General features: G+C 36.5%; 2 long non-coding RNA genes across 4 annotated transcripts; both read left to right on the top strand.

Annotated features, from left to right (window-relative positions):
- Nucleotides 1-937, top strand: LOC118483267. Its single transcript, XR_004870136.1, has 3 exons — nt 1-489; nt 561-722; nt 814-937. It is a non-coding gene; the product is annotated as an uncharacterized LOC118483267 (long non-coding RNA).
- Nucleotides 938-1888: 951 nt separating this feature from the next.
- On the top strand, nt 1889-5629 carry LOC110882530. 3 transcript variants are annotated; one of them, XR_004870134.1, is made up of 8 exons: nt 1889-2314; nt 2569-2674; nt 2786-3084; nt 3181-3532; nt 4380-4485; nt 4701-4789; nt 5080-5168; nt 5248-5629. It is a non-coding gene; the product is annotated as an uncharacterized LOC110882530 (long non-coding RNA). The 3 variants fall into 3 exon arrangements; XR_004870135.1 differs by having other exon boundaries at nt 1915-2314; nt 2569-2653; XR_004870133.1 differs by having other exon boundaries at nt 2569-3084.
- The last annotated feature ends 11500 nt before the right edge of the window (nt 5630-17129 follow it).

Raw genomic sequence — 17129 nt, 5'->3', positions numbered from 1 at the left:
GTTTTGGATGAATTAGTCTGTTCATTTGTGAATATTAACATACTATGAATTTGCAACATTTTGTTGCAATACGAGTTGTACCTGGTGCATTTTTGTGGGTTATGTTGTTTTATTAGGCTATATGGGCGGTGGGTGCTTCATCACCATCCTATACACATGTGACCCCTTCTTTCTTTCTTTTGCCACAAAACTAACACATATCACCCTACACCGCCAACCTTCCGACAAATCACAAATGGCGCTTACCCAAGGGGTTCCGTTAGATGTTAGATGTTGGTTGATGATGGAAGTTATGGTGATAGCGAAGCTATAGCGGTGGTGTTCATGGTTCCAGTGGTGGTTGCGTGAGTTGTTAGGGTTTCCAATGAGAGGGTTCCGATAAGGATGATTAGAGGTCCGATGATGGCTTCCAAAGGCAGCAACAACGGTTTCACCTTTTCCATGCTCAAGCTCTCAACTTGAAACAGAAGCATCATAAAACAAGACAAGGTAATTTTCTAATTCTTATAATTCGATCGCTTAATTATCGCTAATTGTTGGTCTTGATGTTTTGATTTCAGCTTAATTTACAAAACAATAGGATCATCGATGATTACGAAATGCATGTGTTTAGGTGGTGACTCGATCTAGAGTTCCAACGAAGTTTTTGTTATCTGAGGGCGATTCCGTTTACCAGGTCTATGGTTGCATGTGAATTATGGTGATGTTCCGACCAGATTCCGGTAAGTTGAAACTTCATTGCATGTTTTGTTTACACTTAGATCAGTAATCTATGAATCCTAATACAGTGACTTTCGTAAATCCGACGAGTAGGTGAACTCTGACGACCTTGCAGATGGCCGATTGAGGTTACAATGGTGGACTCTAACCTGAGATCGATGAACCATGGAACCGATGGCTCAGACAGGAGGAGCGGACGGCCACAATAGGTTTTATGGTCTTAGTTTACTCTATTAATTGTAGATGGAACACGTAAGGTGTCACCTAAACCCATGGTTGCAGAAATCGGCCTAGGCGGCCGATTAATCGGCGCCTAGGCGCTAGGCGGTCATCTACTGCCTAATATTGAGCTAGGCGGTCAATTAATCGGTCATGGTAAAAAATCGGTCAAAATCGGTCCTAGGCGGTCAAAATCGGTCCTAGGCGGTCAAAAATCGGATTAATCGGACAATATTAGTCAGTCAAAATCGATAAAAATCGGTCCTAGTCGGTTCTAGGCGCTCCTAGGCGGTCAAAATTGGTCAAAATCGGTCAAAATCGAACCATACTATCTGAAACTTGAAGTATTTATGTGAATTTTGAAGTATTATTTTTATATTATTGGGTATATATATATAATTTTGAAAAAATACATATACAAATCCCATTCCGATTAATCCCGATTAATCCTGATTAATCCCGATTAATCCCTAGGCTGTACCTCACCGCCCGACTAGCGCCTAGCGCCTTCTACAACATTGCCTAAACCCCAATTCTGTTGTGATTGATGGGTTGAGGCAAATATGTTTGCTTTCCTTAGAGGGGGCAATCTTGACCCAAAGCCTTCCATGTGGGTCAGTTTAGGTTGGTTTTAAAATTATATGGGTTGGTTTGGATAAGATATTTTACCTAATTGGGTCACAATGGGTCACTTGAAATTCCATCTTGTTATTTTCGGGTCAAAGCGGGTCGACAACATTAAAGGAATGGGTCGATGTGGGTTAGTGTCTTAAAGAAACGGGTCAGGTTTCGGATCGGAATGGGTTTCGAGCCGGCACAAGTATCCGTACCGTTTCGACCAGTACCATTTCGACCTGAACCGTTTCGACCAGTACCGTTTCGAATCGAACCGTTTCAACGCGAACCTTTTCAACATATATAATATGACTGTAAACCTGTACAGTGTACACACAACCTGGAAATTTTCATTCGGTTGAGGCACATCATCACAAGAGAGCCCAATCACACACTCAAAGCAGCAAAATAAATATGAAAATTTGTCAACTGCACCACCCTTGTACAACTGCTCATCTCAATCTAACAATCTAACATCACATGACCAGTTTTAAAGTGCAATGTTAAGCATCCCATATCAATGACCAGAAAAATCCACTGAGGGATAAGGTAAAAGACATTACTAAGCTAAGGAAAACAATCAATAATCGTATCATTAAGTTTGTAAGTCCTTATTTTAATTCAACCAGAGCAATTGGAACAATCCACCAATTCAATCAAAGTGAACTAATTAGGGCAATTAACTTCCAACCCCATCAGATCTATGATCACCAATAGACAGTTGTGAGGGAAAAGAGAAACGCCGACACCGTTCGGGAAGGTACAAACTCACACTTGAATGTAAATTCACATGTGAAAAACTTTTTTCTAGATCCAATTCCATTAAGGTGGATTCCATTTTTTTTTTTTTTAACATTTAATGGTTTTGAGTGTGTTGATTTTGTGGCTGGAAATTTTGATATTTTGCTTGTTGCATTTATGTTTTATGCATTTGTTATTAGGTAACTTAGATGGATAGATTGTTTTTTAATGTAGTATTCTAGTTAACATTTTCTGTGATTTGTGGTTATGTAGATTTGGTAAAAAAGATTATTTATATGCTGCTGTGGTTTGAAAGTTATTGATGGATTGAGAACTATATGCAGATTGTTGGATTTGGGTAAAGGTTTTCATGAAACAAGTATATTCACAAATTCAATGTTAATGTTGTGTTCAACCAAAATGGTTCTGAATTGTTGAGCTTTTGTGTTTTCACAGGTTGCTTTTGTTTTTTTTTTTTTTGAATGACAAGGAACGATGTGCCAACCACTGTGAGACCGGGTGTTGTGGCCAAGGTCGACTAATCGACTGCCGCCAACCCCTTGGTTCTCACAAATACGCGGAAACCCGACCTCCACCCGCCCAAAGGCACGACAGTGGAGTAATTGGTAAAACCTCGCCTCAACCGGCGCCACCTGTATTCACCTTTCACCTGGATGTCGCAGAAAATAATGTGGAGAGTGGGAGTCGAACCTGGGTCATAAGGAACACAAAGTCTTTCCCCAACCACTCCACCACTACCTCATTGGCACAGTTTGCTTTTGTTGATTGGTGAAAGTTTAATCACTCAAATTAAATAGTGCCTCTCATATTTCATTTAGTTTTTGTTAGTTGAATATTTATATATGTGGTTTGTTGATGGTCTAGGTGGTTACAACTTCAAGAAATGGAGCATGCGTAACTAGGAATTTACAAATGAACAAGCATTAAGAGATATCAAAACAGGGGAAAAGGGAGTTTACAAATGAAGCTTTGTTAGTTATTGGCTTGCATACAACATAAAAAATGTTGTGACTTTGTTGGGGTATTGCGCTTTCCCTAAGAAGATTTTGGTGTATGAATATGTCGACGAGAGTCTCGATCATATCATTCATAAAGATATAAAAGCAAATAATCATCTGTTAGATAGTAAATGAAGACCCAAGATTGCGAACTTTGGCATGGCCCGACACTACCCTAAAGATAAAACTCATGTCAACATCCGTGTAGCCGGTACCAAGTATGCACCCTCAGCTCAACATTTGAATTTAGTGAATTTGATAACTTATTAAAGTTGATGACTTCTTATAAAAAATAATATTTGCATCAGAACATATTTTTAAGAACTTTGACTTTTATGGTCAAATGAGCTTCAATAATAGGATCAAAAGCCTGATCTTCAATATTTATTTGGGTGGCAATTTCAACCCATTTATATGTAAATGATGTTGTATGATGTGTTAATATGGTAAAATGTAAAAAAGTTGTTAAGAACTGAAATATGCGATTGGTTCAAACTGAAAAGAACAATGAAATGACCCTATTCGAGATGGGCAAATCTCCAAGGTTCGAAACCGAATAACAAAACAAAGACAAAAAAAAAGCAAATACATAAGACCCAGCGGACTTGTAACAATACACCTAAGATCCAATAGTAACTTCCCACTATTCTGGATCATGAGCTGGCTTGATTAAATGGATCAAAGGAAATGTTCAAAATGCCCTGGAGCAGCTCCAAAGACCCGATGACCTTGCCCACTTTCCTTCTTTTTCTTGCATAGACATTTAGTGGTTTATCAGTTAGCTATAAAAAGGAAATGGGCATATTCAACTTCTCTATCTAGTTATTCTGCTTGTATATAATCTTCGCTCTATATATCTATAGTCGGAGATAATAATTCATATTTTTCTCTCATTTACCTAACTGATAATAATCTGCATTCGATTTTATTTATTGTATTACTACCAAAATCCCATTTGAAACTCTCCATTCCAGATGATTCGAGTTGCATTTCTTTAATATTAAGAGCAAGGAAGGCAACTTTAAGGATCCAAGCTACTAATACATATCTGATTTTTTTTTTCAGAGCTTGTCTTTGCCTGAAAAGAAATGGAGGGGTGTAAAGTGGTGGTGTATGCTCTTCACTTAGTCTGTTCTAACGATATCACCGCTAATGTTGACTCTGTGACAAGGTGACATATTACATCTCTTTATAAGCTCTCTTTTCACTCTACTCAATTCGCTACTTAAAATTTAGGTTTTTTTAACGATTGCACGCTTATGTCCATTGATTAATACTCAATATGTGCTTTATGCATGTGAGTTTGAAAATTTAGGTTTTTTTATATGTTATGTTATGAACAATTGTTTTCTCAAAACAAATGCATCCATCTTTTATCTTGCATAGGTAATAAAAGAATTGAACCTTAAAACAAAGATTGGAAGGGGCTTTTGACTAATGAAATCTTCAAAAGAAAAGACGCCATTGCTATTTAGGTAACGCATTTCATACTAGTTTCATTGTCTGTAATGTTATACATAAGTATGTGGTTTTTCTTAAATGTGTATGCCTTTGTAAATCCAAACATAATTGATAACAAAGCTTTTGTTGATTTTGACCATGTCAAAGAAGCAATTTCGTCCAATTTTGCATTTAGTTAAGTTAAAGCATGGATTCTGTTTTTACTGTTATATTTGATAGTTAGCAGAAATTTTAAAGTGCTGGTTTGTGCGCTACATTACTACATCCATACATTTCTTGACATTCACCCATGGTATGCTTTCAGGTATATATATATTTTTGGACAATATTTTCTTAATATTGTTGGGAGACTATTGCAAGAACAAATGATGAAGTACAAGCTTATAGATGATGGTAAGCCACAGTAGATTCTTTTCTGATTGTAATGAATAAAGCTAACTATCAACTATGGAAATCGATGACTTTATGCTAGAGGCAATACAAATACATGACAAAAAGGTAGATGATGCTTTCACATATATGATTCCGGAGAGGCTGATGGAGTCATTTAAAGAAAATGTTGAAGTAGAGAAAAACTAGTTACTAGAAATGCGTAAGAAGATTTAAGGGGATGACGAAAGAAAAAGCCGAATTCGGAGCTATGTAAAAAGATACTGGCAACCATCGACAAAACTTGGAAGCTATGATGCAAAATGTTATCAAACAACTAGGTGAAGGTCGAGATGAGTAGAATGTTTTCATTTTTCTAAATTATTGTAATTGACACTTTGTGTTGACTATATTATTATTTGAGTTTGGACAAATATGGTAAATTACACTATTTGGCTGCCAATGAGATCTTTGTTTTTATTGTTTTGTGCAGTTGTGATTGAATGTATATTAATTTATGCCAAATATATTTACGTTACAAAGTTGCATTTGGGTGTAGAAAAGGTTGCACTTTTGTAACAGAATTATGACAAAAGGTTGCATTTAAGTATTTAAAAAGTTGCATTTTAATGTAGGAAAGGTTGCATTTGAGCATTAAAAAAAGTTGCATTTAAAAGTAAAAAAGTTGCATTAGCATATAAAAAGGTTGCATGATAAAAAGGTTGCATTTGGATAGTAATTGCAACCCTTTCAAAAAAGGTTGCATTATCTAACAAAAAGGTTGCATTAGATCTAATGCAACTTCACCTAATGCAGCCTTTGATAAAAGGTTGCATTAGACCTAATGCAACTTTTTCAAGGCCTAATGCAACATTTTATTAGGGTTGCATTAGCTTCATTTTCTTGTAGTGCACAGATCTCGAATCGCTACCGCAATCAGGGTAATAACTCGATCGCTATTACGATTCAAAGTCCGATCGATTATAACTATCCAACGATAGTCCAGGTGCTGCTCAATTGAGCTTGTACTTTGATTATTCATCGTGATTTCGACTTGAATATTAGAGTGCTGTTCGAATTCGGACTATGCTCTGTTATTCGTTGTGAATCCGATTGAATTATCGAATATTGCACTGATTAATCGTTGTGAAGGTTTAATCTCGTGAATTGTCGTAATTGCTGTATTAGTTACAACCCCGTTTGTGTGAATTAGGCTAATCAGTAGACTAGACTCTGCCCAAATTAAATCAGCAATATATCAAGGATATCTGTAGACTAAACTTTGCCCGTAGAAATCTGCAATGTGAGTTCATTTCTCTTTTCTCACCGTTTGTGAGTCCATACTCTTTTATCACAGTTTTATCACTTTTTGTGAAACAATTATATTACAAAATGCTTTCTAAAATCCTAAATGGTTACCAGTTATACTTACAGTGATTAAGTTATTATATTTTATAAATAACTACTGGTATGGGAGGTATTATACATTATTTGATTCTCGTTATTATTACCCAGGAAGTTAGCATGACCACAATTATAACTAATATTATTCTTAACATTAAATTATTATGTATAAATTTAAATGATGCATACCATAATAAAATAGTCAAGTATAATACTTTTAGTCAGGTTACTATACCCTGATATTACAATTAGTGAATTAACATATTTTGATAAGTTATAACAATTGATATGAAATGTCATTATTCTGGATTGCATGATTTTGTGCTATAGATAATATATATTGACAAAGTAATGTTATATCCAAAGTCACTATATGAGAGAATGATCAGCAGTGATATGTCCAAAGACACTAGTTGAAAGAATGATCAACAGTGTTATAATTAGAATCACTAGTTGAAAGAATGATCAACAGTGATAATGTCCAGGAACACTAGTTGAAAGAATGATCAACAGGGTTATAATTAGAATCACTAGTTGAAAGAATGATCAACAGTGATAATGTCCAGGAACACTAGTTGAAAGAATGATCAACAGTGTTATAATTAGAATCACTAGTTGAAAGAATGATCAACAGTGATAATGTCCAGGAACACTAGTTGAAAGAATGATCAACAGTGTTATGAACAGTGATATGACCCAGTCATAGGAATCGCCTAATGACAGATAAATTGAATAACAGTAAAGTATAGTTAATTAATTAAATTCACTATTGGATGAAAGTAAACCAATGAGTAATATTATTGCTGTTATATTGGAATTGCCATTATGTGACAAAATACTGATTGAGTAAGGTAAATGCAAATAAATATAAAACCTTAATACTGTAAGGTATAACAATATATTTTATAAAAATGGAATGATCTCACTCAGCATTTCCCGCTGACAAAATCTTTTTTCAAACATGTTTCAGGTAATTATCATAAGGCTGGATACGGCACTGAAAGGCATCAAGAAATGGCTTATTAAAGAAATATTGTTTTATAAAATAAAACTTATCTTTTTAAAAGGGGGATTTATCCTATCTATTTAAATCAAATCCGGTGTTTTCTAAACTCTGATATTTTTCCTAACTCACGGTCCTGATGAAAATTCCGCTGCAATGTTTTTCAAAAATAATCACCGGTACCACGGGACTGCTCACGTCACCCGATTCCGTCCAGGGTGGGTCGGGGGTCGTGACAGAAGGTGGTATCAGAGCTAAGCCACTACTTTGATCCTATAAGTGCTGTGATAATAAAATTTAAACTTAAATAAAAGAGTTAGGAGATTGCTATTAACTGGTAGCACATCTGATAATATTCAAAGGTTGAATAAGAAAAGATGCCTTAGTATAAGTTAAAGCCACTTGTTTAAGCTAATTAGGTGTTCTTTAGTACCTAAACAATAAAGTCAGGAAACTAATACAAATTAACTTATGTGTTGTACATGAATATGTATATGTCAATATGCACGTATAATATCCTGGAGGTATTATTTTGTTTTAATTATTATGTGATATTAATAAGTGAAAATATTTGCAATCCAGATGTCGAATGAAGTATCACATAATCCAGAAGTTCATGATAATAATGAAAATCCTTTGGATAAAAATGCTATAGAAAATCTAATAGCTCAAGGAATAGCTAATGCTTTACCTTTAATAATTAAAGCTGTTAAAAATCCCATAGAACCCACCAAAGCTATGAGCAGTAAGCATACCCGTGACGATAGTTTTAACCATAGTGTCAATAGTGATAATAATGATATTATCAAAACCCCATTTCCTAAAAAGAAGAAGGCGATGACTCTCAGGTGTACCTACAAAGAATTTCTAGCCTGTAAACCAACTGAGTTCGCGGGCAGTGAAGGTGCCACGGCTGCTCTGCGCTGGTTGGAAAAGACAGAGGCTGTTCTTACGATCAGCAAATGTGCTGAAGAAGATAAGGTGATGTATGCATCTAATCTCTTTAAGGAAGAAGCCTTAGAATGGTGGAATACAATTCTTCAGGCAAAAGGAAGTGACATGGCTTATACCATGAACTGGGACAAATTCAAGGAAGTAGTAGAAAGAAAATTTTGTCCTCCTTATGAAAAGGAACGAATAACTAACAAGTTCCTAAATCATAAAATGATAGATGTGAATTGTCGTGAATATACGACAACATTTTTCGAATATGCAAGAATGGTACCAACTCTGGCTTCGCCAGAACCCGTACTAATTTCTCGTTATATTTGGGGATTAGTTAGCGAAATCCGAGACATAGTCAAGGCCGTTAGACCACAGACTATTGAGGAAGCAGTTGAACTAGCTAACATGCTGACAGATGGACTAATCCGCACAAGAGAAGAAAACAAGAAGAAAGAATTAGCCCAGAAAATTTCCCAGGAACTCAGGAAGAAAGAAACTGAACCGTCATTGGAGCAACCTATCTGCAGAAATAGTAACAAAACGCATTCAGGACGAAGTCGTTTTAGGAACACACCCTACTGTGACTTCTGCAAGATGACCGGGCACACAGAGGAAGAGTGCAGAAGGAAAACTAACATCTGTTATAATTGCGGGGAAACCGGACACATCAAACCGTATTGCCCAAAACTAACCAAAGCATCTGACAACAAGGCTAGAACAACAAACGGAGCTAAGAAGAACGCGCTAGCATACGCACTTACTACACAAGAAGTAGAGATGATTCCAGACGTAGTCACTGATATATATCTAAGTTAAGTTATTATTTGACCCTAGTACAAATAAAAGTTCATAAATAAATACATTCCGTCAAATATTTCCTCTATTTCAGATCCATACCAAACTTGTTTATTTTTCACTTTCGTTGAATCATTTATTTGGTCACGATCACCTTGTGGTGACGTTTTCACAAATTTGAAGCTTGTGCTAATCTCGTTGCACCTCTTACATACAGGTTTAATTATTCATTCATGTTGAATCACTTTGATTTATTCTATCAAAACAATCTTAACACAATCGTGTGCTAAGATAATGATACACAAATTCATTTCATATTTCCGTGTATCTATCGAGCGCTTCGCAATCTTTATTGCTTTATCATCTTTGATCATTTCAATTTCAATCCAAAATCCTAAGGTATTTATTTGAAACATTCGGATTTACTTCATTTGATTTACATCATGGTGAAACTCGTTTCATTCACCACTACTATGACACCTTGTGGCGTCATAATAAATTTATAGCTTGAACTATTTTAAATTTCACTCCTAATATACGAATTTTAATTTTTGGTTCATATTCTTAACCAATCTTAATACAACTATGTGTTAAGATAAAAGTACACAAATTCGTATCATATTCCGGTGTACTTCTTAAACGTTTCTTCTATCATCGAAAATTTTATAATATTTCATTTTGTCTTTTCATCATCAATTGAAACTCCTATTTGAAATGAATATCCAAGTTTTCTTCATTTAAACTTTCAGTTGATTATACGGTGAAATTGTTCGAGCACCGTAATTATTGAAATTATTCCAATCATTACGACACCTTGCGGAGTCGTTACAAACTTGTAGCTTGGGCTAATCCTAATCATACGAACCATTCAAAAACCACGTATGTCTTTCATTTGACTCATCATATGAAAGTAATCTTGATATAATTGTGTATTAAGACAATGATACACTAAACTCTATTGTATTCCAGTGTATCCTTGCAATGTCAATACACTGATTTTTCTCTTGATATGATTCGAGAAATAACAATGATCTTCGTGCCATTATTTCTGACCTTATTGATTCTGAGTTTTCCTCAGTTGCCAATCAAAGTAAGTTTTCTTTTGACCATGAATTTTATTCTAAAAAGTCATTTCACTAACTGTAAACAGATATCTATTTGATCATATATCTGTTGACTTGAACCTAGTCCCATTCAAAACTATATCATTTCATCTCATTCAGTGGTCATCGATTTCTTGAACTATTTCAGTTGAACTTTTTAAAACCCTACTGATACAATTAGTATTCACAAAATTTGACTCTGTGTCATTTACCTTAAAAGAATCCAGTTCCATTGACTAAATTATGACCTAAATCTAACAGAAATATCATAACCCAAATCTCGAGGACGAGATTTTTATTAAGGTGGGGAGGATGTAACAACTGTCACTAAAATCCATAATTAGGATGGTAATTAGCTATTAAGAAAACCCTAATTGAGAAACCCAAGTAATTCTGCACTAACCCTAAAATTTCCAGAACAATCAGAATCAGGATCAGGGCCCCTAAAACTCAGGGGGGGGGGGGGCAAAACCCTAGTTACGATTATCTAAATAACTTGTTGGCCGTTTTGAATTTTACAATTTCATCAACTCAGCAAGCCTAGTTAGGGACGTGGCTACCTATAGAAACTAGGTTACCCCTCGCGTAGCGCGACGCCTATAGGGGTACCCCTCGCGCTACGCGACGGTGGTCAAATTTCGTATATAAATAGGGGTGTCTGGGACTTGAATTTGAGAGTTGAAACGACGTAAAACGTCAAAATACACGCTGAGTTATCAGCTATATACTACACAAACACACACAGATCTCGAATCGCTGCCGCAATCAGGGTAATAACTCGATCGCTATTACGATTCAAAGTCCGATCGATTATAACTATCCAACGATAGTCCAGGTGCTGCTCAATTGAGCTTGTACTTTGATTATTCGTCGTGATTTCGACTTAAATATTAGAGTGCTGTTCGAATTCGGACTATGCTCTGTTATTCGTTGTGAATCCGATTGAATTATCGAATATTGCACTGATTAATCGTTGTGAAGGTTTAATCTCGTGAATTGTCGTAATTGCTGTATTAGTTACAACCCCGTTTGTGTGAATTAGGCTAATCAGTAGACTAGACTCTGCCCAAATTAAATCAGCAATATATCAAGGATATCTGTAGACTAAACTTTGCCCGTAGAAATCTGCAATGTGAGTTCATTTCTCTTTTCTCACCGTTTGTGAGTCCATACTCTTTTATCACAGTTTTATCACTTTTTGTGAAACAATTATATTACAAAATGCTTTCTAAAATCCTAAATGGTTACCAGTTATACTTACAGTGATTAAGTTATTATATTTTATAAATAACTTCTGGTATGGGAGGTATTATACATTATTTGATTCTCGTTATTATTACCCAGGAAGTTAGCATGACCACAATTATAACTAATATTATTCTTAACATTAAATTATTATGTATAAATTTAAATGATGCATACCATAATAAAATAGTCAAGTATAATACTTTTAGTCAGGTTACTATACCCTGATATTACAATTAGTGAATTAACATATTTTGATAAGTTATAACAATTGATATGAAATGTCATTATTCTGGATTGCATGATTTTGTGCTATAGATAATATATATTGACAAAGTAATGTTATATCCAAAGTCACTATATGAGAGAATGATCAGCAGTGATATGTCCAAAGACACTAGTTGAAAGAATGATCAACAGTGTTATAATTAGAATCACTAGTTGAAAGAATGATCAACAGTGATAATGTCCAGGAACACTAGTTGAAAGAATGATCAACAGGGTTATAATTAGAATCACTAGTTGAAAGAATGATCAACAGTGATAATGTCCAGGAACACTAGTTGAAAGAATGATCAACAGTGTTATAATTAGAATCACTAGTTGAAAGAATGATCAACAGTGATAATGTCCAGGAACACTAGTTGAAAGAATGATCAACAGTGTTATGAACAGTGATATGACCCAGTCATAGGAATCGCCTAATGACAGATAAATTGAATAACAGTAAAGTATAGTTAATTAATTAAATTCACTATTGGATGAAAGTAAACCAATGAGTAATATTATTGCTGTTATATTGGAATTGCCATTATGTGACAAAATACTGATTGAGTAAGGTAAATGCAAATAAATATAAAACCTTAATACTGTAAGGTATAACAATATATTTTATAAAAATGGAATGATCTCACTCAGCATTTCCCGCTGACAAAACCTTTTTCAAACATGTTTCAGGTAATTATCATAAGGCTGGATACGGCACTGAAAGGCATCAAGAAATGGCTTATTAAAGAAATATTGTTTTATAAAATAAAACTTATCTTTTTAAAAGGGGGATTTATCCTATCTATTTAAATCAAATCCGGTGTTTTCTAAACTCTGATATTTTTCCTAACTCACGGTCCTGATGAAAATTCCGCTGCAATGTTTTTCAAAAATAATCACCGGTACCACGGGACTGCTCACGTCACCCGATTCCGTCCAGGGTGGGTCGGGCGTCGTGACAGAATGACAACGACAGCCCTATTTATAGGCTTCCCAAAGAGGAAAGGGGCTGGCCGATCGGCCAGGCCTCCCGATCGGACAGCCTGCGTGATCGGACAGTCCGTCCGATCGGCTGGGCTGTTCGATCGGCCGACAGCCTGATCGATCAACAGCCTGGTCGAACGCTCGGTGCGACGATTTCTGATATTTCGATTTCAATTGAAGCTGATACGAGTTCGATAGAGTTTCCTATTCAAATTACTTTCAGTCCCAACTACTATATCTAACATATAATCATCTACATCTGGCGTAGCCTCTTCTCTGCCAATTATCACAACTTGATTTCGATTGAGTTCGATTGAGTTTCGAGTTTCGATTCGATTGATCTCCACAATACATAAAGTAAACATGCACAAGTAACACATAAGGCACACACACACGCGTATAACTGACGTGCTGTCGTAGGTACACGCAAATTTAATCCCAATAACAACTAATTAGCTAGTGGTAAGTGGGTATTGAACTCATGGAGTATGTGGAAAATGTGTTTATGTTATATTTTTGTGACTTAACTACAATTAACCTAAAATGCAGAAATTAAGATTCAAGAGTTGATTGTTTTGGTTTTAAGAACTAATATTAACTACTTAAATTGCAAATCAAAGATTAAGTTTGTAAACAGATTAGGAACAAGCGACCATCCTAGATTTCAGGTTTTAATCCACACCAATGTTTATGCTTAACTAGAAAGAACCACATAGACATGGCTCGTGTTTGATTATCTGTTTGTGATAAAAGGGAACTAAGTACTCGGATTATAAAATGTGAGGTTATTACCCGATGATCAATTGACATTTATCTAACCCTAATCCCTCCCATGATATCTCGATTGCCAACGGCACCAATAACGTATGGTTTAGATTATAATCAAACAAAACTCAACACTTTACAAACAAACATTCAAACACCACAATAACTTAAACAAACATTCAAAGTTATTGTTCTAGAAATTCAAGCACAAACATAGTGTTTCAAAAGCAAACCTTACATCTAGGATGATCACCAAAAGTTTAGCCACGCATGACTTGGTACACCATCATCACACAATGATTAATGTTCATACGAATCAAAATCACAAACCGAATGTTAGAAATTGTTTAGAACCAAGCAAGAACAGCCAAATTCGCCCCTAGTGTGTTCCCAAACCGTCCAATGATGAGAATCATTGAAAAGACATCATAAAAACTGATTAAATGAGGCAGTTACGGTTTCCTCGCAGCGTCCACCGTAACTTACGGTGCCACCGTAAGTTACGGTGACCTTCAGGACGTTACGGCCATTCTCTACTGATTTACGGTAGAACAATTCAACAATCAGGGCCACCGTAAATTACGGTGCACCGTAATTTACGGTGGACCCTGAATTGTATGTTTTGTTTCTTTGTTCCTTCCACACACGACCCGTTCATCTCTGAACCATCCAAAGCTGCATTTTATCCACTTTAAGCTCCCGAACCGCACCTGAAACATAAGCAACCGTAGTTATCTAATTCAAGATAATTACACAATTAAATGAGGGATAAACTTGTCTTTTAACATCATAAAGGGTTGTCCTATGGACTACCCGTCACATCCCCACACTTAACCGTTGCTTGTCCCAAGCAACTCATCAAACCGTTTTCAAACTAAGCGATCAATATAAATCTAGTAGAAACATGTAGTCCTTTTACTAACCCTATTTTAACACCCAAAATAACGCACCCCTCACTATGTCTCTCCCCTCGGTAACAAGTAAGCACTAGCAATATGAGCTAGACACACAAAGGCTAACGGGCGGTTGCACAACTATAGGCTTGTACCCAAATCGGTTCTTCTCCTAACATGTGTCAAACATGAATGCAACTCAAAGGGACTTTCAAGGTTGTAACGTGGCAAGGTGTACAGGTAGGAAATGGAATATATATATGAAGTAGCGAAAACTTAACCCGGTCTTTTTATTACACAATAAAGCAAACTAACAACTACCAATTTAACTAATATATACAAGACAACTAAACATCACTTCTTTTTTTTTCATTTTTCATTGTTTTTTCTCTTTTTTTTTTCTGATTTTTCTGAATTTTTTTTTTCATAGCATATAGAAACATTCACATAACATATCTAAACACAACTAAAGCAACTACTAGCACTATAAGACCGGGTTAAATCGGGTAAATTTTTGGAGAACTAGCTAAGGGGTAACAAATGATCGGCTTTTAAGCACAAAATGGGCAACTAAATGTCCAAACCCCCGCCCCTCTCACTACCAAGCTCATATATATAATTTATGAGGTCCAACCCCCAAATCCCACACTCACACACACTATGACGAGGCTACCTAAATGCCCTTATCCTTTCTACATTCATGTTCAACTAAGGCCTCGAACCATATTCAAGCACAAGTTCTAATGCACCCCCACCCGTTGCCACTCTCATCAAAGATAAGCATTATTTATATACAAGTGTGGCTTCAACTCTCACCAAGAATGAAAAGGGTATCAAGGGTTGCCGGTGCATCAATTTGGAGTTAATCTAGGGTGTTCAAATTCTCACATCGTTTCACTTGATTAAAATTTTTTCGAAATTTTCAAAAATTCCCCCCATCCCCACACTTGGGATACATTGACCCCAATGTATGGTTTTGGAAGGACTTGATCGCTAAAATCCATTCAACATCAGCAAACACTTAAACACTCAAACCCCAAATTTCTTTTTGGATTTTTCATTTTATAATTAATTTTTTTTATATTTTCTTTTCTTTCTTTCTTTTAAAACATCACACCGCCAACTAGCACCAACCCAAACATAACATAACAAACTAACACCACCCAACCACCCGACCATAAACAAAACAAACTAACAAATATGCACAAGATATACAAGGGAGGAACACAAGCTGACTAGTAATAGCGTGGTCTCGGCGGCCCAAAAATGGAAGACATCATGTCGTTCCATTCTCCAAACGCAAATGAGCCGCTACCACTCCCACCTTGTTGTTGTTGAGCTCCTTCTTGTTGTCGCGGGTCGATCCATTGTGAGTGATGAAGCTGTGGGGTCGGATACGACACACTACCATCATAAGGTGGTAGAGAGGCATAATCCACATGTTGTGGATCCACAACCACTGGCCGCCCGGCGTGCCAATCTGCATGTAATCTTCTCTCTTGATCATCATGGTATCGATTATTCATTTCCACTTCATGGGAATACGCAAGGGTGCGATTCCACGCCTCATTACGATCAAAGCTATGTTTCAAAGACCGCTCTATGCTTGCACTCATCATCGTATTTTGATCATATAACGTCCACTCCGAACCCGACCACGTTTCAAAAACGGAAGCCGGAGGACGTTGATTTGCGACAACCTCTTGCATAGTGCCTTCATAAGCCCACCCGGGCTCATAAGAACGCTCCGTATAATCGTAAAAAGCACTACCATAACCTCCACCCGGGCCCCATTGGCCTACGTTCACATTCACACCACCTTGCGGTTCCTCTACATAATCCTCGTCCCCACTCGGGACCTCCACATCACTCTCGGGTTCTTCCTCCTCACCCGGTAGAAGCTCTTTTGCACCCACCTTCAATGCTCTCCATCTTTGCCCTTCCGACTTCAATTTATGGTACCGTTCCGATTGCGTGTAAGTCCAACCAATCCCCAACTTGTCTAAAGTAAACAACTGATGCCTTTTTGTTGCTCCTCTATCTTTAGATGTAAGTGCCTTTTGTTGCTTTATTAACCCCGTGATGATTCGACAATACGGGATAATGTCTCTTCCTAGCTTATTTCGGCAAATCCATAGGTGGTTCATGATTAGATATCGGATGGGGAAGCGTGGAGACCCATGGAGTAGCGAATAAAGAATGGGTACCTCGGGAAACCTCACCTGCTCCTTATCTCCCCTTCGTGGTATGACATTCAAGAGGCAAATCGCCAATAACAACTTTGCTTTGATTCTCAAATTTTTCCGATACAAAACTCCATGATAAGTACCCGGCAAAAACAACGTCGCCAACATGTCATTCCACCGGGGGTGCTTTTCCGGCTTCAACAAAAGGTTATCAAGAGTGGGAATCATGTAGTCACGGGCTGGAAGGCTATCATATTTCCCAAGCTTCTTCAACGTATCAAAAGACATCTCCACTGGAATCCCATGCACTTCACCAACTAACTTTATTTGTGATGGCCTTTCATATGTGTTGCACTTCAGAGTTGCCATCCGTTCTTGAATTTCAGTGATGAACA

This window comes from Helianthus annuus, chromosome 10 (assembly GCF_002127325.2).
Source record: "Helianthus annuus cultivar XRQ/B chromosome 10, HanXRQr2.0-SUNRISE, whole genome shotgun sequence".
In the NCBI taxonomy this organism is placed as follows: domain Eukaryota; kingdom Viridiplantae; phylum Streptophyta; class Magnoliopsida; order Asterales; family Asteraceae; genus Helianthus; species Helianthus annuus.
This window is presented reverse-complemented; position numbering and strand designations above follow the sequence as displayed.